General features: G+C 42.0%; 1 pseudogene across 1 annotated transcript; it reads right to left on the bottom strand.

The window, feature by feature from the left end:
• Nucleotides 1-641: 641 nt before the first annotated feature.
• On the bottom strand, nucleotides 642-24,138 carry LOC306917622 (ras-related protein O-RAL-like; annotated as a pseudogene). The gene is made up of 5 exons: nucleotides 24,121-24,138; nucleotides 21,340-21,558; nucleotides 2,646-2,817; nucleotides 2,210-2,223; nucleotides 642-981 (listed from the first exon to the last, which is right to left on the bottom strand). The product of its transcript is annotated as a ras-related protein O-RAL-like (transcript).
• Between the last annotated feature and the right edge of the window lie 32 nt (nucleotides 24,139-24,170).

Genomic DNA, 24,170 nt, shown 5'->3' with positions numbered 1-24,170 from the left:
TGGAGAAGTGCATGACTGCATGTCCACTTGGTTCCATTTGTAGTACACTTGTCTTTGAGTCACACATGGATTAAATGAACTAAGAATTTGACTGGGTGTGTGTTGTATTTACTATACTCTGCCCCAGTGGTTCTGAGACCTTTTCATGTCAAGGACCCCCAGATTCACATGTAGAATATGTGAAATGCCAGGGACCTTCATAATAGATTTGTGTTTAAAAAAATGATCTCTAAAATATTCAATTTGTTTTCAGATTATTTCAGAAATACCCAATCTATAAATTCACAACACGTCACAAGCTTGAGATTAACTATTTTCAAATAGTAACATCTCATCTCAAAAACGTAACATCTCCCTTAGAATAGCTGGATGTGAATGTTTTCCCCTTGAGTTGTTCCCTAGGGTATAGGTACCCTCACAAAAACATGCAGTAATCCTGGTCTCTAAACTGCATCTAAGGAATGGAAACAAAACATTTAAAACATGAGGGAATACATAGAGCCTAGAGGTAAAAGCAGTGAAGTTAGAAAACTGGCATGTTAAAAAGGTAGGTCTTTAGTCCTCTCTTTTAAAAGAGTCAATCGACTAGTGGTGCTCTCAGGTGGACAGGGAGGGCATTCCACTGTTCAGGGGAGACCCAGTCAGCCATGGTGCATATAGGTTGGTCTTTGCAGGGGTTGAAGCAGTTTGTGTTTGAGGAACGGCGGCTGCGAGTCGAGGGTTTCAGCCAGGGACACTAATTCCTTTAGGTAGGAAGGGGCGTTGCCGTAGATGCATTGATGATGAGTGAGCAGGGAATATATCTTGTATTCTGTCCGGAATGAGACGGGGAGCCAGTGGAGCGAGTCACAGTGGAGGATGGGTGTGATATGTTCTCGTTTGCGCACTCTCATCAGCAGCGCTGTCCTGGATGTACTTAACTGGAGCTTTTGAAGGCTCTTGTTAGGGATCCCGATGAGAAGTGCATTGCAGTAGTACAACCTGGAGGAGACAAAGGCGTGACGTTTTACAAGTAACAAGTTATTAAAGTATAAAATATATATATACATTAGAAGAATTGTACTTAAAAGGATCCCTGGCTAATAAGACAAATACAGTATGCCTTAAAACATTATACTTGCCAGTTGCCCTCTATGACTATAACTAAAATTAAAACACTTATTTTATTTCTTTCATAAATAGAGAATCTTTCACTCAATAGGAACTGCTCCTGTTGCAAGTTGATGATGTCATATGTCCATGTGTGGTCCAGCCCTATGGAATATATGGAATGCACAAGCTTATTAGTACAGTAGCCTACTTGAGTAAATGTACTGGTTTTATCTTGTTCTTCTGTGGTCTCTCGAGACAGACTGTCAAATTCAAGGAAAGGAGGGCACTGTTTTTCCTTTATTTTTTGATGGATGGGTTCTCAGATTGGTTCTTCTGTAATGATAAGATGCCTTTGTGCAAGTTTTTCATCTCTTTGATGAGAAAGTAGGCAGCTAGTGCCATCTAGTGGTCATTGATCAACACTGCAAATCACTCTGAAAAAGTTCTTAGATGGGTTTTGAGAACTGTTTTGAAGGCCTTCTCTGCATTCCACAGGGTTGTGGCAGCAAAAGCCCTATCCCCAGGTACAGTACTTGGTCCTGGGTTCTGTGTTTGTGTGTGTGTGTGTGTGTGTGTGTGTGTGTGTGTGTGTGTGTGTGTGTGTGTGTGTGTGTGTGTGTGTACTTCCACGACAGGCATTAAAGTACGCAGCACTTCTGCTGCTTCTCCCTGCCGCTGTTTTTGTCTTCGTCTTTGCTCTCTTCACTCTTTGCCATCTCCAACAGTTTATTTTTTCTAATTTCACGCATGATGTCAAAGAACACCTGAGAGAGAGAGAGAGAGAGAGAGAGAGAGAGAGAGAGAGAGAGAGAGATAATTTTAATAATGCTGATGCGAGTGTGCTTAACAAGTGCTTAAGAAAGCCACGTCCATTTGTACGGACAACTCTCATCCCCTCAGCTCTGAGTTCTGGCTGCTTCCTTCTGGCCTTCGCCTAAAGGTTCCAGGGGCCACTAGTAATAGGTATAAGTTCTCCTTCGTGCCTGTGTCTATCCAGGCTTTAAATTCCGATAGGAGGAGGAGGTAACTTGAGGTAGCTTGTTGTATGAATTAGTTTATAACTAATAGTGTATAACTGTTTTTGAAAATGTCATGAATTTCAATGCTACACTGATACCTTGAACTGCCATCCTGTGCCCCCACACATGTAAAGCGTCTTTGGGTATTAGAAAAGCGCTATAGAAGTCCCAGATATTATTATTATTAGTATTGTTTCTATGTGTACCATGTTCTTTTTACTGTGTTTTATGTGATTCATGTTGTCTGCCTGTTATGCTTTGCTGTACACCAAATCGCCCTTCGGGGACAAACAAATAAATGAACCTGAACCTTCGTTGAGCTCAGCTCAACCGTCCAGGCCATATTGACACTAATTTGATTGTGTATATTACCAGTGTATGTATATTACAATGTCTGCCTCAATATGAAGGCCCGCCCTGAAGAATTTGCATTGGTTCTGTAATGCAGTTTTTTAAATGAATTCACTCAGTTTTAGGGAATACCTGTGAGTCTAGTGCACTATAGGAACCGTGTCTAGTTTAGTTTGAAGTGACCTTGTCCACTGTGGCTCGTGTCTTGGCGGAGGTCTCCACGTACCGGACGCCCCACTCGGCAGCGTGGGCCGTCGCCTCGTCAGATGACACCTGCCTCTCGTTCTCCAGGTCAGACTTGTTCCCCACCAGCAGCAGAGGAGTGCCCTCTTTCTGAACACGCATGATGTTCTCCCTGAGACACGCACGCCCACGCACGCACACCCACACATGCATGCACACACACACACAGTCTCACATGCACTGTCAGAGGAACAAAATGAGTCCCACACCATCACCGCATTTGCACAAACATTACACAAGACCTTCAAAACAGTATAGGTGGGCACTAACTCTGGTCCATAACGAGCGTTAAGGAGAAGATGATGCTTAGCCGCAATTTGAAACTCTAGATTGTTTTTATAATGGGATGAATCTAGAGTTGCAATACCCTCCATTGACTCCCTACTGCGATCTGCTTGTATTAAACAACGTTAAACTCACCATCATTGCAGCTCTAGGCCAAGCTTGAATTATCCTCTTTCAATCTGCCGAGCTTTTTTTTCATAAAAATCCACCGTAGACATGTTATGAGCTACTTTCTGTCAAGAAATTCTGTGTAAGTGATTCTTTTTCTAAGTGCTGGAGTTTGGAAGCACTCGTCGTAAGTCACTGAACGGCCCTGTGTACCACCTGTTTCGAATTTGCACATAATGCAGGAGGCAGCAGCGCGACCCGTTAAAAAAAACATGTGCCTCTAGAGTAAACTGGATCCATTGAAAACACTGCTGGCTGTGATCAGAGGCCTTGCAAAACACTCACTTTTTTTGTGTTGCCCGACACTTTAAAAAAAAAAATTATCCCACGATTTTGTAACCCATTTTTTCACCCAGTGTCAATTATCTAATGTAATCCTGGGCGCTACACTTCCTCTGCCAACCTGGGGGGGCAGCGGACTGACCTCATGCTTCCTTCTATGCATGAGGAGTCCAAGCTGCTTCTTTTCACCTGACAGGGGAGAGTTTCCCCGGCTCCCGACAGTATTGAACTGATAAACCCTGGATTCGTACTTCGTCGTACGACGGTGCCGCGCACCAAAAAACAGCCGATCTACAAGCTCTCAACGCGTTGCGCGCGACACGTTGAGAACTTGTAGATCGGCTGTTATCGGAGTTGAGGTGTTGCGTTCTGTCGACTCTAAAGCCCTAACCACACCAAAGGGTCAAGGCGGTTTTAGCGTTGTCCCTGCGGTGTGATATGTCCTGTTGCACGGTGACGCACGTCGTCCCTAGTGATTCAACGCATGGAATTCAATGGCCCCAAACCACACCAAAGGGTCGAGACGGTTTTACCGTTAACTCCTTGCAACCATTTGGACCCAAGGAGTTGCATGGCGACCCATGATTAGGTGATGTAATGGTGATGTAAAACATTAAATTCTCTTTGTAATGTTTGTGTTAGGGACAAGACGATGTACATTTTCCCTTCATTGTCAATGGCGTTTTTAAAACAAACATTGAACTAAAAACAAACCTGTATATAGGAGGGGCTAGCGCCCCTCAAAAAATAAAGAAATTGAGGACGCTAATTATGATTGGCTGGAATGTGATGATGTATAATCATAAGAGTGCCCCTCACTTCACACGGGTGGGATTTTATTTATTTATTTATTTTTAAATACATTTTTATTTCATTTTTAGATGAAAGGCACAGGCATACAACGTGACCCCCCAAAATAATCATTTTTGAACTGGATGATCTCTGTCTATTAGAGTAATGTTAACTCCATAGACATATGCAAAACAGAAAAAGTACAAACCTGTTCTTTTGTATGTGATTGGAACACCCAGGAATCAAACCCTGGTCTCCCACGTGGAAAGCCAACATCTTAACCACTAAGCCAAAGCAATTGCCTATGGCCCAAGGGAGATATGAGACTTTTGAGGTCATCAGGCTGAGGCTGTGTGAGCCACTGCTACAATAGCCTTCAGTTAATACAGCTATACATGTTCAAATCCTTGTTCACCGTCCTATAGTTTAATGCTGGAGTGTTTCAACTTTACTAACTGAAGGCTAACACACAAAATGACCAGGAGACTTTGTCTGTGCGTGTCTGACTGATGCAGTGGTCTAATGGTTCACTTCAAGGGAAAAGGCCCGCTCTACTCAGACAGTTTCATATAGTTTCAGGCGTGTGCTGGGTGCAGATTCAAAATTAACATATAGAAAATGAATAAAATCCGCACATCCAGTCGAGTAAGAGTCTTTGTTTAATGATCAAAGTGCTCCGCAGCAGCAGTCATACCAGACAGACAAACGCGTTTCGGCGCGCAGGCCTTCGTCAGTGTCAAAATTGGCAAGCAACGGAAATGACGTTGATGATCCCCAGAGATCGGTTAGGGGACAGAGATCGGTTATTATTGCAACGTGAAGCATTTTGGATCCATTTCTTAAAGGGGAAAACCACCCATTTTCAACATTTTACTATGTCATTAATATACCTTAGAGCTGTTGTGTGGAAATAATAAAAAGTCCCCCCGATTCTGTGTTTCCTAGAACTAGAGATCTGAAAAAAATCATTAACATGGTGAAACACATCTTGATGATGTCATCAAGATGCGTTTCACCATGTTAATGACTTTTTTCATACTTACAGTTCTAGGAAACACAGAATCGGGGGGACTTTTTTATTATTTCCACACAACAGCTCTAAGGTATATTAATGACATAGTAAAATGTTGAAAATGGGTGGTTTTCCCCTTTAAACACTGTATTTCCTAAAGGTCTAAATGAAGAATTGGTGTTAAACTGTTTTCTATGAATAACCTTTTTTGTAATGTGGATTCTGAAATGAGACATTGATTTCTTATAAATTATAATAATCTTGTCTATGAGACATACATAGTACTATGTACATCACATACTATGTATGTAATGAGACACGGCTGTACAGTCCCTTTTAATTGAACAAAACATTCTATATAGCTATGTCATTTCCGTTGCTACTGCCAATTTTGACACTGACGAAGGCCTGCGCGCCGAAACGCGCTTGTCTGTCTGGTATGACCTGCTGCTGCGGAGGACTATGATCATTAAACAAAGACTCTTACTCGACTGGATGTGCGGATTTTATTCATTTTCTGCAGTGGTCTAATGATCAGACTCTCTGTACGGACATTCCATGTTCACGTCCCATTGCTCCTATATATAGCTCCAGGCTGGAGTACTTTGAACTTTTCAAGGCCTGAATAAAAACTCAAAACTCAAAAGCAACGCTGTAAGTGCTTGATGTGTTAAGACGGACATATTGTACATTGTTACAGACGGTAGTGTTGTTTTTCTTGTTTCCTGTTCTCGTCTGACTCTCTTCCCCCCCAGATACCGCGTGTGTGTGTGTGTGTGTGTGTGTGTGTGTGTGTGTGTGTGTGTGTGCGCGCGCGCGTGCGTGCGTGTGTGTGTGTGGTTTGTGCTTCTACCAAGAAACAAGTCTTCAGAGTTCAGACAGCTAGTATGATGCAACACTTAACAAAGCACAGCAGCAGATTGTCAGTATTTCAGTCTTGTGTGGGTGTAAGTCAGAGCTTTAAAGTCATGGATTTAGCATAAATATACACACACATGATGTAATGCTAGCTCTGTATGGCATTTGAGGTGACATACAGTATGCCCACTACAACGCAGTGTTGTTTTTGACAGTACATTTTGATTTTAGTCAGTCTTTTTGAATAATTTTCATTTAGTTTTAGTCACATTTTAGTCACCTGAAATGTTCTAGTTTTAGTCGACTAAATATCATAAGATTGTAGTCCACACAATCTACCATTGATTTAGTCGACTAAAATGTATTTTGGTGGGCCTTGATGCCATCGTAATGACTGTTTTTATACTTGCTGAAAATAGCCGATCTACAAGCTCACAACGCGTCGCACTGACTTGTAGATCTGCTATTTTCAGCATAGAACCAAGTGTACAATGACTTATACTGGATCTCTTCCTAACAATAACTAACTAACTAACACTAACATTTTAGTCGTGTTTTTATTTGTTGACAAAATTGTCTATATATTTAGTCATAGTTTTAGTCACCATAGCTTAGTTTTCATTTACTTTCCATTTAGTTTGTCAGTGAAAAAAAGGTAGTCGACGAACATTTTTTTGTCATAGTATTAGTCGACAAAATCAACACTGCTACAACGCACTGTTTTTGCTGCAGGAAATAGCAGACAGGAAGAGGTAAGCTGTGTTTTTTCACTCACAGCTGACCACACTCACATTTCACTCACATTGACCACAAACTACCCATGATGTTCACTCTTATTTCTAACATCAACTAACATCATACATTGCTAGTCATCACTACAACACTACAACAGTGTCACCAGTGCCATTATCATGAACACAACTAAACATGAACATTTTATTTTCTCCCTTTGAGAATGACTTTATTGGTCCTTTGAGGGTTCATCCACAGCAGTGGGTTTCAACCTTTTTCATATCAAGGTCCATTATTTATTCTGCATTTGAGCCACGTACGGACCACCATTTGATGAGATTTAGCCTCTCAGACCCAAAAGCAAAGAATATTTTGTTGCACAATTCCATGCAGTATTGATGTTGGTTCCATAGGAGAGATAACAGGCAAACATTGTTCAAAATAACAATTCTTCTACATGCCCTAATTGTGTAGACTTCTTGTAAATTAAGTAATGCAGATGTTTAACAATGATGAAACTCTTGAGAGTGTGTAACATGAAATTACGGGTCCATTTGGTTTCATGTTACAATCTCAAGAGCTAAAGATCTATAAGGGTCCATTTGGCTACCAACTCTCCCCTCAAGGACCACTGGTTGAAAACCACAGAATACAGTAGGGGTGGGCTATATATTTTACACACTCACTTCAGGCAGTGTTGTTTTCGTCGACTAAAACTAAGACGAAAAATGTTCGTCGACTACCTTTTTCCACTGACGAAAACTAAATGGAAACTAAATAAAAACTAAGCTATGATGACTAAAACTAAGATATACTGACAATTTCGTCAACAAATGAAAACAAATAAAAACTAGACTAAAATGTTAGGAAGGGACTAGTGGACAAGAGATCCAGTATAAGTCATTTTACAATTAGTTGCATGCTGAAAATAGACGATCTACAAGCTCACAATATATCAGTATTCCAATATGAACCTGCGGGTAGCATTAACTGAAGGTGGCCCTCGGGCCATCAGTTGCCCATGCATGGTCTACAGCAGTGGCGTGCACAGATAGACACTAGGTGGTGCTAGAGCACCTGCCCTTTGCCCTCTGCACAGCAATTTCTTTCTTTTTTTTGTACAGTGTACACTGTACAGTATGTGGACCACCGTGACATTGATCAATTCTTGATAAAAAGCTTCTAATATATTATTTATTCCCCAAAATCTATAAATCTCACACTAGTATTAAGGCAACCGGCCGGTTCCACGCACTGCACAAGGTGCCCTTTTTTTCACTTGAGCACCTGCCCCTCTAAATGTCTCTGCACGCCACTGGTCTACAGCAGTTGAGTTTCCCCACCATGCATTTCACATCTGAAAGCCACAACTCTGTTTCCCCGTACCTTCTGTGGTTAAGGGTCTATTGTTTGTTCTGCACTGTTTGAGTGTGGTCTGTGTGCATGTGCACATGCATGCAAAGTACCGGTACGTCAACTTTGTCTAAGTGTCAGAGACTATTCTAGCAGTGAAGCCCAATGTAGGACCACACAGATATTAGGACAAAGTGAGTAATATAACTTTTAACACCTTTTAAACACCATTGCATTATTTTGTAATGACTTAATGGAGAGTTCCATGCTAGAAGGCTTTCTTACCTTTCTTTGTAATTGTTACGTCCCCACCAAAGAGGTCCAGGTGTTATTTTGTGCTAAAGCACATTATTGGCTATTTCCCCTATGATAAGCCCTCAATGAATTGAATTGAATTGCATTGAATTGAATGGGGCATTGGGGCGTTTTTGCTAATTTGCTTATTTCCATCGCTCAAAAAAGAAAAATATATATATCCTCTCTTCATAATGTAAATAGTATCCCAGGCGGCACACTTTACTACTTATTTCGATGGAAATAAGAGAATTAGCACAAAAACCCAACCCCCATTGAGGGCTTATATTAGGGCAAATAGCCAATAATGCACTTTTGCACAAAATAACACCTGGACCTCTTTGGTGGGGACGTAACAACTACAAATAAGGTAAGAAAGCCTTCTAGCATGGAATTCTCCTTTAATGAGAATACTATTGATATGTACATTATTAACATACTTTTACTAACCACTTAAATGCTTCATTGCAGGTCAAATAGCGTACACAGCCAATCTACAAGCTCACAATATTTCACACTGCAATTCACAATGTTTCACATTGCAATTCGTTGTGATCTTGTAGATCTGCTACTATTTTTCCCATTATGTCATGCCCAGAACATTGACACCAGGGTTCATGTGCATGGTTAATTGTCCATGTTATGTTTTTAGTTTTTTAGCTATCTTTCTTAAATAGGTTCTACGTTTTATGTTGCACTGGCAATAACTGAGGGGAAACGGTATTTCATGTACATGGGGAAATGACAAATAAAGTGATTCTGATTCTGGTTAATTAACTTGAGTTACTTTGTTGGTGTCTTTACATAAGATGTCTACAGATATTGCTGACAAGCCAGGCAAGTCAACACGTGTGAGGTCTACTGGGGGAGTCAGGACCCGGAGGAGGGAGGAGGACGTGGTGAAGTACATTACTGAAGGAGCAGACGGTCACTGCCCTGGCTCACAGGGGGTTACTGGAGATGAAGGTACACATTAACCCATTTAGACATCAGGACGATTCTACAAATGTCTTCTAAATCCTGACATTCTTCTGAAAAACCCATGTTTCTATGCCACTCGTTCTCAAACATTTTCATGTCAAGGACCCCCAAAAATATATGTAATTGGCTCGCTGACACCATCTGAAAATATGTTGTTCCAGGGGCCTCCCGGAAGCAAAGATTTGAGTTAAAAACATTCGCTGTGAAAGAATATATATTCAAAGATTTGCGCCACAAATAGCAGATCTACAAGCTCTCAGCACGACACTCGGTGCCGCGCTATGAGCTTGTAGATCTGCTATGTTTCAATAGCTAAAAGTACAACATAATGCCACCATACTGAATGAATGCATGGAAATAAAAAAATACAGTACAATCGTAGAGCCTGCTCCTCCTCCTGTTTTATTTTGCCTCTCATTTCACCATGTGTTACTTTGGATAAAAGTCACAGAGCAGCGTATAAAGGGTACCGTGTACTGTACGCATTGAGATGATCTGACATGTTAACCTTTCAGCAGAAAAGCATTGCACCAGATCAGTTAACTATTATTATACCAGTGGTTGTCACACATTGTACACTCTTTGAAATGAAACACTGAAAGTGATCATAATATTAAAGTTTGACTATATTGTACTGTTATCTTCCAGCTGCCCAGGGAGAACGCGTCCTCCAGAGAGAACGCGACGCCGAGAGAGAACTCAAGCTCCACAGAGAGCTCACCATCCAGAGAGACATCGTCAGAGCGTGTGCAGTGTGCCTCACGCTGATGTTTGCTATATTTGCAGTGAGAACCGTAGACAGGCTCATGGACTGTGACTGTGAGTATGCAATCTAGAGTATGAGTGGTAACACAAATCATCCTGGGATATTACATGACATCGGCCCTCACATTAGTTCAAATTACATAACTAATTGCGAACGAAGTGAGCACCAACTATAGAAGCTGGCCAAAACTGTCTGTCTGTCTGTGTGTCTGTGTGTCTGTGTGGGTCATGCTGTAACACCACCCGCCCACCACCAGAGGGCAAAAGATTGGGAGCAAACCAATATGAACTGAAATTGGAATGATACAGAGGTCTGTGTGTGTGTGTGTGTGTGTGTACATGTGTGTCAGACTGCCACAACACTTCGTTCGCTTCCCGCGTTTACGCGTCTTACTTGTGTAAAGTAGTTAGCCTGCAGGTGTAGCACCTGAGGCTCACATGCCACCACCATTGGCACGGGGTGAGGATAATCACACTAATCATCAGGTCTCTTGCTTGGCGGTGGGGGCGTCGCCATGCGTAGGGCCAATCAGTTTCACCAATCTTCTCCATTAGGGTCGGTCCAGTGCTATAGAGCGTCGCAGTCCCGCCCCCTACCAGGGCCCAGGAAAGGATTCTCCGTTCATTTTCCTCATAGACATTTCAAAAAGTATTTATTTAAAGACGTTTACGCCGCGGACAAAGCCAACTCTTGTCGTGACAAATCATGACAACAAACACAATTTTTTGGGCCGAACAAATAATTAGAAAGAAGAAAAAAACGGCAGGTTACAACACTTTTTTTGTTGTTTTTCTTCTTTGTAATTATTTGTTTGGTCCAAAATATTGTGTTCGTTGTCATGAGTTGTCACGACTCGAGTTGGCTTTGTCCGCGGCGTAACCGTCTTTAAATAAATACTTTTTGAAATGTCTATGGGAAAAATGCATTGGGAATAATTTCCTGGGCCTGGCGTCGTCATGAAACGGGGCGGGACTGCGACGCTCTATAGGGGCTCGGCTTCATTCAGCGAGGGGCACTGGCACACTGACATAGGTGTGAGAGAGGGATTTATTTTTGCAAATTAAAATTAATTCAAATCCTCTTGCATCTGCACATTACTCTTTCTACTTCTAATTATTCCTACTATTCATGCAGCCCATCTTATAGTTTGGTGTACACGTCGCAGACTGTATGTCACATCACACATGATTGCACAATCACATTGTTGCAGTTCTAAATTGATAACATGTCACCCCGGTGGCTGCAGTTTTAATCGTAAAGCCAGTGCTGATCGATTGCCCGTGAAATGAATACCAGTCTGTTCATCCTAGACACATGTAACAATATCGATGGGATTTCATGCAGCATATGCTCCTGATGGAATTGCAAAATAGTGACCATGCACTCACTGGAGTCACAGACTTTGGTAGGTCAGAGATTTCTGCGTAGCCCACGGATCGATCAAACCACTGGGAAAATGTTAACTTCCCAAAGGTCAAAGCACTTACAACTTGAATGAGATTTGCGTTTCACACAAGAACCCTATCATGCTTATAACATTTGATAGTGTGTGGGTCTAGTAGGCTATGTTAATATGGTGAGACCTATTCACATAAAAACACACCTGATCTGAAAATATTGAGGATTTTTGAGTGGTGCAACCACTCCTATAGACAGCTGTATGTGTGTGGCTGTGTCCCTGCCTGGGTCTGTCCCTGGCTGTGTCCGAGCACGAAAATAGCATGTGTTCACCACCAAGTGTCACTGTTGCACAGCCTAACACACAGACACACACAGGCCAGGGAGGAGGGCTTGTACAGTACAGTACAGTACAGTACAGTACAGTACAGTACAGTACAGTACAGTACAGTACAGTACAGTACAGTACAGTACAGTACCACTCACTTCAGACGGGTCTGTTTTTTCTTCTCAAAGCTCCTTTGACCTCATTATGAACAATAGCAATAACTGTGTTAATGATCATCTTTTGGTCCTTTGCAGCCAACGACAACGCAACTAAGGTACAGACTCATTGTGACAACCTGACCCTGGAGCGAGACCAGTTAAAAAGTGAACTATACCAGCTCAAGACAGACAGAAACGGTGAGGGAGAGGGAGGTAATTAATTGTCAAATAACAAAATACATGAAAATCTAAATTAAACTGAACTTTTTTTTAACTTATTGTTTAACTGTCTGTCAATAGGACAAATAAATGTAGTGGCTGTGTTATGTACAATGGGTAATTATTAGGAATGTCCCGATCAGGTTTTTTTGCTCCCGATGCGATCATTTGATTTTTTGTATCTGCCGATACCGATTTTTCCCGAATCCCGATCCGATATTTTTATAGAACACTTGTGCCATATTGTGCCAATAATACAATATCCAAAATCACAGACAATATCCAGTCTAATATCATGATATGGATATAATGTTGATATAGTAGGGATATCCCGATGCTATTTTCGATCATTAGAAAAGGACGTGATCGGCCCCCGATTTCCGATCACGTGATCAGGACAACCCTAGTAATTATCTATGACATAAATGTAATTGTATTCATTTCGGTGTGGTGCCAGCAGTGATTACAGTTACTCTGCACCGCACCAACCCAGGGACGTGCAGAGAATGTTAGACAGGCAGGGGCTGAAATTCCCTAAAAGGGCACTTTTTAACAAAAATATCGAAAACACACACTCATTAGCTACTGAAGATGCGGCGTACGACTTCTACATGTACGCTGTATGACAAATTCTTTCACCGCAAAATGTCGTGTTGAAGTTCAGGAGAGTTTGAAAAGAGACAATTCTCTCCTGCTGCTGGCATAGAAAAGGGGACATATGCATTCTTTTCACCATTCTGCATTTGTGGTCTGGAGAGGGCAGTTTTTTCTTTTCTTTATATGTATATTCCTTATATGTTTTCAAGTAGAAACACTATTTACACAAAAACGCAGTTTTTCTTTTATCATATACTAATTTTACAGTATGATAAATACTATATCCCTGACACTACCGTACAAATAAATGATCACTGCATTACAGATCCATCAGTTTGATGTCCCCTTTTATGTTTTATTTAACCTTTATTTAAGTTTGTTCCATTGAGATCAAATCTCTTTTAGAAGGGAGACCTGGACAAGATCAGCAATGACATAACAATGTTTGCACACAAGAATTGCATTGGACCTGGATTGAGTAGATATAATTTCACCGTAGTTTTTAAATTGTTCAGGATTAGAATATTTTTGAAGAGCTGTACTGTATTGTGCAGCAGGTACAGACAACCTCAAATCTTTCTTTCCTCCCAGCTGTGTTGTGTGCAGTCGCGTGCCCCACTGGATGGCAGAAGTTTGGATGCAGCTGTTATTACAGATCTACAGGACTAATGGGAGAGAAAACCTGGGACGAAAGCAGAGAACAATGTCAGAAGGAAGAGGCTCATCTGGTGATAATCAACGGTGAAGAAGAACAGGTTAGTGCATACATGGGCAACTGGCGGCCCATCTTTTTTATGTCCTATTTAGTTCATTAAGTTAACATAACTATAACTAAATACATTTGAAATTAAATAAAAAGGTTACTTTTCAGGATTCAAAAAGAGCAACAAAATAATTAAGGATTTCAATTCAAATATTAGCAAAAAATAGCTGATCTACAACGCGTCGCAGTGCGATGCGTTTTGAGCTTGTAGATACAATTATCAATCAATCAATCAATATGACGGTCTTTGTTGTGAATGTTATTATTATCACAGTGATTTTAGTTAAAACATGTTTTATGGGCGAGATGCCATACCTATGCTGCAATTATTTATTTGAATCACAATGGAATTAAAGGGATTGTGACATTTAAAAAAAAGTTTTTTGAACTGAACTTTTAACATTCAGTAGATTTTCTATCGTCTGGGATTTTCTGCAAAACAAGTGCTCTGATTTTACTGCTGTACAGCCTGCAAATACTGTTTTAATTGCAGCTCAAAAGGCTTCCAAACCCCAGAGAAAACTCCAGGGCACAGAAAATCCACTGAATGTTCAAAGTTTTAATTAGTATTAATTAGAGAAAATGAATTATCGTTCTATATCATTAACACATGTTCAGGTATTCGTCAGACATTTGAACTCGGCCTCTGATGGATCATGGATTGGTCTGAAAAAGACAGAGAGAGGCTGGATGTGGCTGGATGGAACACCAACAACAGGGTGAGAGAGAATGAATAGAGATTTTTATAGTCTTTTTCTTTTTTACTCCACTGACTTGATTTGTTTTTACATTTAATTCTATCAAAGTCACTCTATGTGAGTCAGTGTTGATTTTGTCGACTAAAACTAAGACGAAAAATGTTTGTTGACTACCTTTTTCCACTGACGAAAACTAAATGTAAACTAAATAAAAACTAAGCTATGATGACTAAAACTAAGACTAAATATACTGACAATTTTGTCAACAAATACAAACTAGACTAGGAAGGGACTAGTGGACAAGAGATATAGTATAAGTCCTTTTTCAATTGGTTACATGCTGAAAATAGCTGATCTATAAGCTCACAACGTGTCGCAGCGCGACACGTTGTGAGCTTGTAGATCGGCTATTTTCAGCAAGTATAAAATCAGCCATTACGACGGCATCAAGGCCCGCCAAAATACATTTTAGTCGACTAAATGAACTGCAGATTTAGTCGACTAAAACTAGACTAACACTAAAACATTCCAGGTGACTAAAATATGACTAAAACTAAATGAAGTTTCATTCCATAGAAGACTATGACTAAACTAAAATAGAAATGTGCTGCCAAAAACAACTGAGAGGTTGTGGTTAAAAACATTGTTTTGTGTATACTTTACTCTGCAGGTACTGGGTCGACGTGGCTTTTAACCAACGGACTGATAGCGAAGACATGAACTGTGCCGCATACTTGCACTCAAAAGGAGCATTGAGTCATTCGTTGTGTTCATATAAAAGAGCTTGGATCTGTGAGAAGAATTTGATTACAGTGTAGCTTCTTAGTAACCTGACTCCGCCAGATGGGGCAGCAGAGAGTACACTGGGTTCCCCCCTCCTGCTCCCATCTGCGGCAGCTAGAGGCGGGATCAAGGCAGCACTGTGTATGCCTTGATCCCGCCTCTAGCTGCTGCTGATTGGCCAGGCCGTTTTGTGGCCGGGCATCAAGTCTGCCTGAGAGTTCCCAGATGGGAGCAGGAGGGGGGAACCCAGTGTACTCTCTGCTGCCCCATCTGGTGGAGTCAGGTTAGCTTCTTAGTGCTCTGCTTCGTGATGTTTTTTAAACAGTAGTAATTGGTACTGAAAATGAGGAACATCTGAAACATTTTATTGTACATATTTACAAACTGTTGTAGCCATCATCACATTAATACAAACCACCAAATATTATGGCTTATAGTGTGTGGTTGCTGGTTATAATGGCCTTGTGATCCAAGCTCGGAGACTATATGAATTCAACACTGCCCTGCATGTGCAACTGAATCCTGGACTTTCTGACAGACAAAGGTCGCAATATATAGCAATTTAATGATATTTTACTATTTTATTCAACATGTGCGATTTGTACATTTTCTTATTGTGACGTTTAAAATATTATTTGTATTATTGTCACACTGTTCAGAAGGCTTTAATACAATAAAATTAAAAAGTGTAAAAATAAAATAAAAAGTGATTCTCTAATATCTTATTCTATTTATTCTAGTTTTTATGAACTTGTAAACTGCGCAGTGGAAGCATTTAATACATTTTGACTAGTACATAGCTTAAAACTAAAAGTTGTTTATGTTCAAATGTTGACGCTCTATTTCCCGTAACATAGCTCTCCACATTTGTCCAGGTCTTTAGTAATGAGAAAACATTTTCAGGTAGGTTACACGTTTCATCCATGCAGAGAGAACCAAAGGTCACTTATCAGCCTTTGTTCTAGTTCTTATTTTGTCTGCTCATGTATTTGTTTCATCACTTCCAATTGCAATAGCTTGTTTATCATGTACAGTATGTGTGAGTTCTCTTCTCTGTCCTGATTGGATTCAATTGGTATCCCGACCTGAAAATATAGGGCCATTTGTTTACTACAAATACAGAGACATCCCTGTTACTGAACTAACAACCATATAGCAATTATTCTTATGCAAATGCAGAAATTAACTCCCAATGAAAGATACTAGAGCAGTGCCAGTTGGGCACTGGCTACTTGGACCTACAGTAGTCTCCTCACTGAATTAAGTTGCATAGTGAAAACTCTGAAAGACATTGTTTTAGCAGGGTTAAACCAAATGCAAACAAAAGGAGATTCTGCCCAAATACATCTATTTGGGTTCCACCTCTGAATATTTAGCTAAAAAGCTCCACCAACATTTTGCTTTTCAAAGATGACTACAATTGTGTGTCATTTGCACTCACTGAAGCAAGTCAGTGGAGCAAAATATCTATCACATTGGCGCCATCTCTTGGTCACAGCCAGTCAGTCACCCTGTGTTAGTGTGTTTTGTCACATTCTCATTTATATTGGAAGCCAATGTCTTTTATTGACACAATCATATTAATACATTTTCTTTTGAAGAAAGCGGTCATGGAGTCTTATGTAGCCAGACAATCTGATCTCTGCCTAAGACAAGTGCCTATACCAATTTGTGTGGTGAGCTGATCGTCATCTAAATTCAATGAGCTGTAGTGGGAGGGGAACACTGGATTGGGTGGATTGTAAATAGTAGTTTTTTCTTCTCCTCATTATTAAATATGGATAAAGAATAAAAGGAAAGGGTGAGCAGCACATACACAATACAGTCAGTTATTCATTAGAGAAAAAAAAAATACAAATATACATGTGTTTTTTGTTTTCTTGTATTTATTGCTTTTAATGTATACCTTTCTAGTTTGTCTCACTTGATCTGTACACATTTATCTATGTAACAGATAAAGTTTATTTATCTTTATGTGAAAATGTAAAAATTCAATAATCCCCAGACCTGGATTCTGTTTAGCTTTTTCTTTTTTTTACGCTTGCGTTGTCGCGCCCCTCTTGAGCAGACCTGTAGCAGACCTGTGTTGATCCAGGCGACAACACCTGCATTCCTCGCTTCCCGTTTGAAAGGCCCTTAAGACTGAGTAAATGATCTCGTGGACCATAAGCCATGTTTTCTCATGTCCTCCTGGCTAGAGTCTCCTCGTGCTGAACTAGTCACTTCTCAAGATCCCTAAATCTAAGCTGAAATCCTGGGGGGATAGGTCATTTTCCGTTGTAGCACCCACACTGTGGAATGAACTTCCACCTCTTTGGGGCAGCGGTGGCCTAAGGGTTAGAGGAGCGCCCTTGTTGCCGAAAGGTTGCTGGTTCGATTACCCGGACGGGCAGGAAAAATCTGGGTGGGGAAGTGATTGTCACTCACCCAACACCACTGAAGTGCCCTTGAGCAAGGCACTGAACCCCCAACTGCTCCCCCTGGAGCTGCTTAGGCCGGTTTTAGACTGCAGTCACATAAAGTCAGATCCGATTCAAATCCGATCTTTTGGCCCGGTCATTCACACTACCGTTTGCAAGTGACCAGATCCGATCTGTGCATTCAGACTGATTTTAACAACTCAACGTAAAGCCGCCCTGCATCGACATATCTGCTTTGGTTACCGACGTGGTAACCAACAACAATCTGACAAAAAAGTTAGGAGCGCACACAGTAGGGAGGTGCTGACCACGGGAGACAAACTTTAAAATAGAAAGAAGAAGTCGCACAGCTCGTAGTCCCGATGCCAAAAAATATTTTGTATTATACAATACATTGAGAAACAAGTACTGCCGTAGCAGACAACACGCAGCACTCCAGGTTAAAACAAAATCCTTCTGGCTCGAGATATAAGTTGAGGTGAAGAAAATGCCAGCACTCATTGTATGTCCTTTGCATGATTTTATTTACCTCTGACGAGAGTCATTATACAATACATTAAAAAGTATTTTTGGCATCGGGACTACGAGCGCTCCTTTCTATTTTAACCAACAACTATCTGACATTGCAGATAGGACCGCATGTAGCCGTTCTCCTCATATATCCTCATAAACGGCCTTGTTTCTGTACATTTAGAGAAGTTTAGAATAGTGTACGGAATAACGGAGGCATCCGCAGTGTGTCTCCTCCCCAAGTGACATGACAGCCAGGATCGAGGAGCGCATTGTCATTTCACATCCTACCCGGTTTGCATTTAACCGCACCCCCCCTTCGGAATTCCAATAACTTCTTCATATCGCGTCAAATAAGAACCGTGTTCCTAAAATAAACAAATGATCACAGCGGTTTGACTCAAATGGATATAAAGAATCAACTGACTGAGAGAAAACTCTAATGTTACTGCCGCCGAATTATTAACATTTTCGCTAGAAAGAGACTGTATCAAATATGAGTTTATTTATTTTTGGACCACAATGCTTATATGAGAAGATTTAACCCTTAGCCTGCCGCCATTAATTAATCCCTCGATTGCGTATTGCCATGGTTTAATCACGCGTGACACTTACTTTGAAGAGCCAAATATCCGTATCGCATTTTACTATGAAACCATTCCGTGTGTGTTGACGAAGCTGGTGCTCGTTCTCTCGGTCGGTGGTGGAAAAAGTGGACCGCGAGTATCACAGCGCCTGCTACAGGCCGTTGAAAACGCTTGTCTGGGACAAAGCGTCCTCTGCAATGTCGCTTCTGTGAGATAAAGCCGTCTGAAAACAGAGCCGGCAATGTTAGTGGATGCGCGCGCATTTTCAAAATGGCCGCGCCCATTGTGTCAGAAGCATAACAAAGCTAACGGACGGTAGATTTCGATACGATCGTATTAAAACATGCATTAATGAATACATCGCTGTTAAAACGGCTTTTCCGTTTGTGGCAGGCTACAAGATTCTACGTGTTAATATTCCTATGTTCCTGGCGGGTAAACGATTAAAATTAAACTTTTTCGACCCTGGACCAAGGGATGAGCGAGTGACGTCAGGACTTTGGTACAGATTTCACCGTCTGTCGTCCGCTCCGCTGTAGTGCTTACATAATGAAGTGACATTATTCCTATAAAACAAACGTGTGTTGCAATATTGTTTTCCTCTCTTTTCTGTCCTCTCGCTTGTTTTCTTTTGCTCTCGTTTGGTTGTTTTTCTCTCTCTCTTGTTTGTTTACTTAAATAAAAATACTCGCGCTCTGTAATGACGTCATGTTAGTAGCGCTCGGGTCGCGCTGCGGGTGACGTTTGGACAGCTTGATATGTGACTCAGGTCACTTCATGTGGTCATTGCATTCTGCAGACTGAGACAGATCTCCTCAGATCGGATTTAAATCGGATTTGAAACCACCTCTGGATGTGACTCAAGTCACATTTGAAAAAATCGGATTCCATGTGACCTGTCTGCATTTAGACTTATTTAAGCAAATCGGATTTCTATCTTGAAGTGACACAGATCTGATTCAGGCTAGATTTGGCTGCCAGTGTAAAGCAGGCCTTAGTGGCCAACAGTATAAGACTGTGGTTGTACTGGTCAGCTCCCAGGTTTTCATGTGTGTGTTTCTATGTGCAGGGTGTTGCTGAAAATGAGCACTTGTGCTCAGCTACTACCCTGGGTAAATAAAGAAGAAAAAAAAACTCATGTTAGAGCTTCTCAAACCTTGCCTGTGTTTAAATCACATCTGAAAACTCACTTGTACTCCTTGGCATTTGAACATACTGATTAAGAGTTGCTGCTTCCACTGCATTATGTCCTTATGTTGCCCTGTTTATGTATTGTTATTTTGTCTTTGATATTTTAGTATTTATTTGTGTACAGCACTTTGTTTCAACTCTGTTGTATAAAAATGTGCTTTATAAATAAAGTGGATTGGATTGGAACTAACCACTCCCAGACCAGCTCCTACACTCTAAGGCAGGGGTTCCCAAACCGTTTCATGTCAAGGACCCCCAAATTGACACCAATTAGCCTGTGGACCCCCAGTTTGACATGCATATTGGTCAACCGACCCCCATTTAATGGCATTTCTATCTGGGACCCCTATTTATATTGTAAAATCAATGTTAAGCCATTCTGGACGGGAACGCCTTTTGGTGTTTTAAGCATTATGTTATGTTAGCTGTTGTCTGTTGAAGAATAGCAGATCAGGGGGGGTCCCTGGAACAACATATTTTCAGATGGGGGTTGGCGGCTAATTACATATATTTTTGGCGGTCCTTGACATGAAAATGTTTGAGAACGACTGGCATAGAAAGATATGGTTTTTCAGAAAACTTGTCAAGATTTAGAAGACATTTGTAGAATTGTCCTAAATGGGTTAATGAAACTCTGAGAGTGTACAAATGGTTCCATTTGTACACTCTCAGAGTTACAGACCCATAAGGGTACATTTGGTTCCAAACTATCATTTAGCTGGGGACCCCCTGGAACTCCCTCAAGGACCCTTGAGGGGTCCCCGGACCCCACTTTGGGAACCACTGCTATAAAGGTGTACACTACAGTGAAAAGGAGGTAGCTACCTTGTCCACTTTGACTGGTGTCTTGGCGGAGGTCTCCACGTACCGGACGCCCCACTCGGCAGCGCGGGCCGTCGCCTCGTCAGATGACACCTCCCTCTCGTTCTCCAGGTGCGAGTTGATTCCCACCAGCCGCAGAGGAGTGCCCTCTTCCTTCACATGCAGGATGTGCACGCACGTGCGCACACGCTAGGGCATTACGCAACTAGTCGACTAGTAAATCCACTAGTCGACCTTGTTGGTACTAGTTGACTAGTTGATAAAAAATAAAAAATAAAAAATAAAGTTTATTGTTTTTATTTTTTTCCTGATTTTGTAGGCCTCAAGATCAGGTAGATTCTAGTTAAAGTCACCAATGTACACAGTTTTTATATAAATTACATAATAGGTAGTTAAACAACTAGTCGACTAGTAAACCAGGCAACTAGTCAACTAGTAAAAATGACTAGAAGTGAATGCCCTAGCACACGCACACACAGTCAGAGAAACAAAAAGAGTCCCACACCATCACCGCATGTGCCTTTGGTTCCACTCAAGGGTTATGGGGGTCGGTCCGTGGCCTAAAGCATAGTAAAGTAGGGGTCATTGAAAATAAAAGGTTTGATAAGAAGTTGTACATATACATAGTTCCCCTCACCTGAACTCTACGGTGGCTCTCTGAAGGACTCCTTCTCAGTGATGGAGAAGACCAGCAGGAAGCCCTCTCCGCTGAGGTAGTACTTGTAGTCCCTGGTTGCGGCGTGGGCCTGCGCTGCGGCGTAGGCACGCTCAGGATGTCGATCTGGACATCCTCGCCATCCAGGACCACCATCTTCCTGTAGCGGTCTGCTTTCACTTGCTCGTAGTCCTCCACGAACTGGACAGAGACACACATACGTACACTTAACACACCAAACGCCCAGGGGTAATTTAATCAGAGCGCCCAGCGATTTATAGCATCAGACGCTGTGGGCGACTGTGGCTCAAGAGGTAGAGCAGGTCGTCCAATGATCCATGGGTCGGCGGTTCGAATCCCGGCTCCTCCTGTCTACATGTCGAAGTGTCCTTGGGCAAGACACTGAACCCCAAATTGCTCCCGATGTGCTGGTTGGTACCTTGCATGGCTTCCGCCGCAATCGGTGTATGAATGTGTGTGTGAATGGGTGAATGTAATGCACAATCTATGTAAAGCGCCTTGGATAAAGGCGTTATATAAATGCACCATTTATCCCAGGTGTAGCTGAAGTAGCTTGATGTAGCCAAAACACTGTGCCATAATGTCATTTCAAAAGTCAGACTTGGAGGGGCTATATAGCACCCCTAAAAAAAAAGAACCTCCATGAATTGGCAGTGTAGGGACCTATACTGGCCGTGATAAGGACCCCATTCAATGGGATGAGAACATTGGCATCGGGTGGCAGTTCATTGCTATTATGAAAAAGGAATGTTCTATCAAAGCCACACAGATGCTCTTGGAACCCAGAAGGCACTGCGTGAATAATATTTGTTCAATTAATCAAACTTATTATAGCAGGCAGACTCCTATAAATCATCACTGTAATACTTGGACCGACATCAAAAACCTTAACGGGCCTTAATGAGTGAGGGAAATGGGCGAGAGAGAGAGAGAGAGAGAGAGAGAGAGAGAGAGAGAGAGAGAGAGACACACACACACAGAACCAGATGTTCAAAGTGAGGATGCACCCATCAACGTGTATATGTAAAGCCGGACAGGGCCACTGGGGGGCACTGTTCAACCACGTATGTGTGTATCTGTCAGTGCTTTTTGTGTATAGGCTACAATAAGTGAGAGAGCTATAGGATTGATTTTATAGAGAGATGAGGGAAAAGGCAGGATGAGAGGATGGGAGGGAGAAATGGGAGTTAACCCATTTTGGGCGGGAACCCCTTTTGGTGTTAGCATTAATGTTATGCTTTAGCTATTGAAAAATAGCAGATCTACAAGCTCATAGCGCGCCACCGAGTGGCGCGCTACGAGCTTGTAGGTCTGCTATTTTTGAAAAATCGAAGAACGACTGACATAGAAACATGGCTTTTTCAGAAAACTGTCAGGATGTAGAAGACATTTTTAGAATCTGATCTCAGGTCAAAATGGGTTAAGAGTGAGGGGAGGGAACTGTGGGGAGTGATCAGAGATGGGCGGAGGGCAGGTCCAGGCAGACAATGGAGACAGACGCACGGGGCAGGGGGGTGAGCAAAGGGGTTAAAGACGGGAAACGTGTTTGGAGGTCGAACACAAACCCATCATTTCACACGAGCCATCGTGATAATTGCAAGCACATCCGTCATCGCCCCTCCGCAGCGTCTGGCCGGAACACGACACGGCCTCCCTCGTTTTTTTTATCTTGTTTTCTTCATATTCTGCATCCGCTCGCCGCCGCCACGGCAGCAGCAGCATCCGTGGAGGAGGAGAGATTACTGAAAATTACATCTGAGACGCCTCTGATCTAAATCGAGCAGGGAGGGTGGGCGGAAAGGGGAGGGGCAGGCCCATGTTGGTGCACGAGGCCATTGTTGGAGAAGCAATAATACCGCAGCCACGGAGACCCAGGAGACGCGCGGCGAGGGGGCATTATCCTGTCGCTTCACCTAGCCACGGTTTGCCGTTAGCCTCTCGAGACAGACTGTTGACTCACACGGGCTACAGCGGAATCTCACTGACATGATTCGAGGTTGCCTGCACTTCCATTCAAAGAAGAGGGTTATTTTCGCTCAAATCTTTTCAGAAACATTACAGAGAGGAATGTTTAGCTGTAAATGACATTGTGTGTGTGTTTACATGGATCTCATGCTGGAAACAGCAGTAAAAAGCAGGTGCTTCGAGGGTTTGATTAGGCATCGGTCTGGTATAGAGCGGAGCGGTCATTATCCAGAAATAACAGACCGCTGAATTTGGCCAGAATCAACCGTTCAACCAAGCCGTGTAATAAATACCGGTATGTTTCTATTTACTGCTGCCTTTGTGTTGAGATCCAGTGTGATCCAGTGAGGACCAGTGTGATCCAGTGAGGACCAGTGTGATCCAGTGTGATCCAGTGTGCTTGTTATACTGTATCCAGTAATTGCATGCATGCACGGCCACCGACAGTTGCCTTACCCGCTCTAGACTGGATGAAAAAGAAAAGGCATTCCAACTCCATTCCGCTCCACTGTTTTTCCTTCATACTGTTGTAATTGCTGCGCTGACGTCCTGCTCTTGTGACGCACCAGACCTGCCTATAAATATACCTGCAGGCTTCTGTAATGGTGGAACTGCCTTTCTTCTCCACATGGATAATACATCATAACAAACAATGCAAACATGATACAACTTGCGCTTTCTTTCTCTCTCTCTCTCTCTAGGTCTCTCTCTCTCTCTCTAGCCAACACCAACTCGGGATTCCTGGATCACCATGAGTTGCATTTAATTACACCATACTTGATTATCATCTAACATTGTGTAAGCACACACGCGTGAATGTTTGTGTG

This window comes from Electrona antarctica, assembly GCF_951216825.1.
Source record: "Electrona antarctica genome assembly, chromosome: 24".
Classification (NCBI taxonomy): Eukaryota; Metazoa; Chordata; class Actinopteri; order Myctophiformes; family Myctophidae; genus Electrona; species Electrona antarctica.
This window is presented reverse-complemented; position numbering and strand designations above follow the sequence as displayed.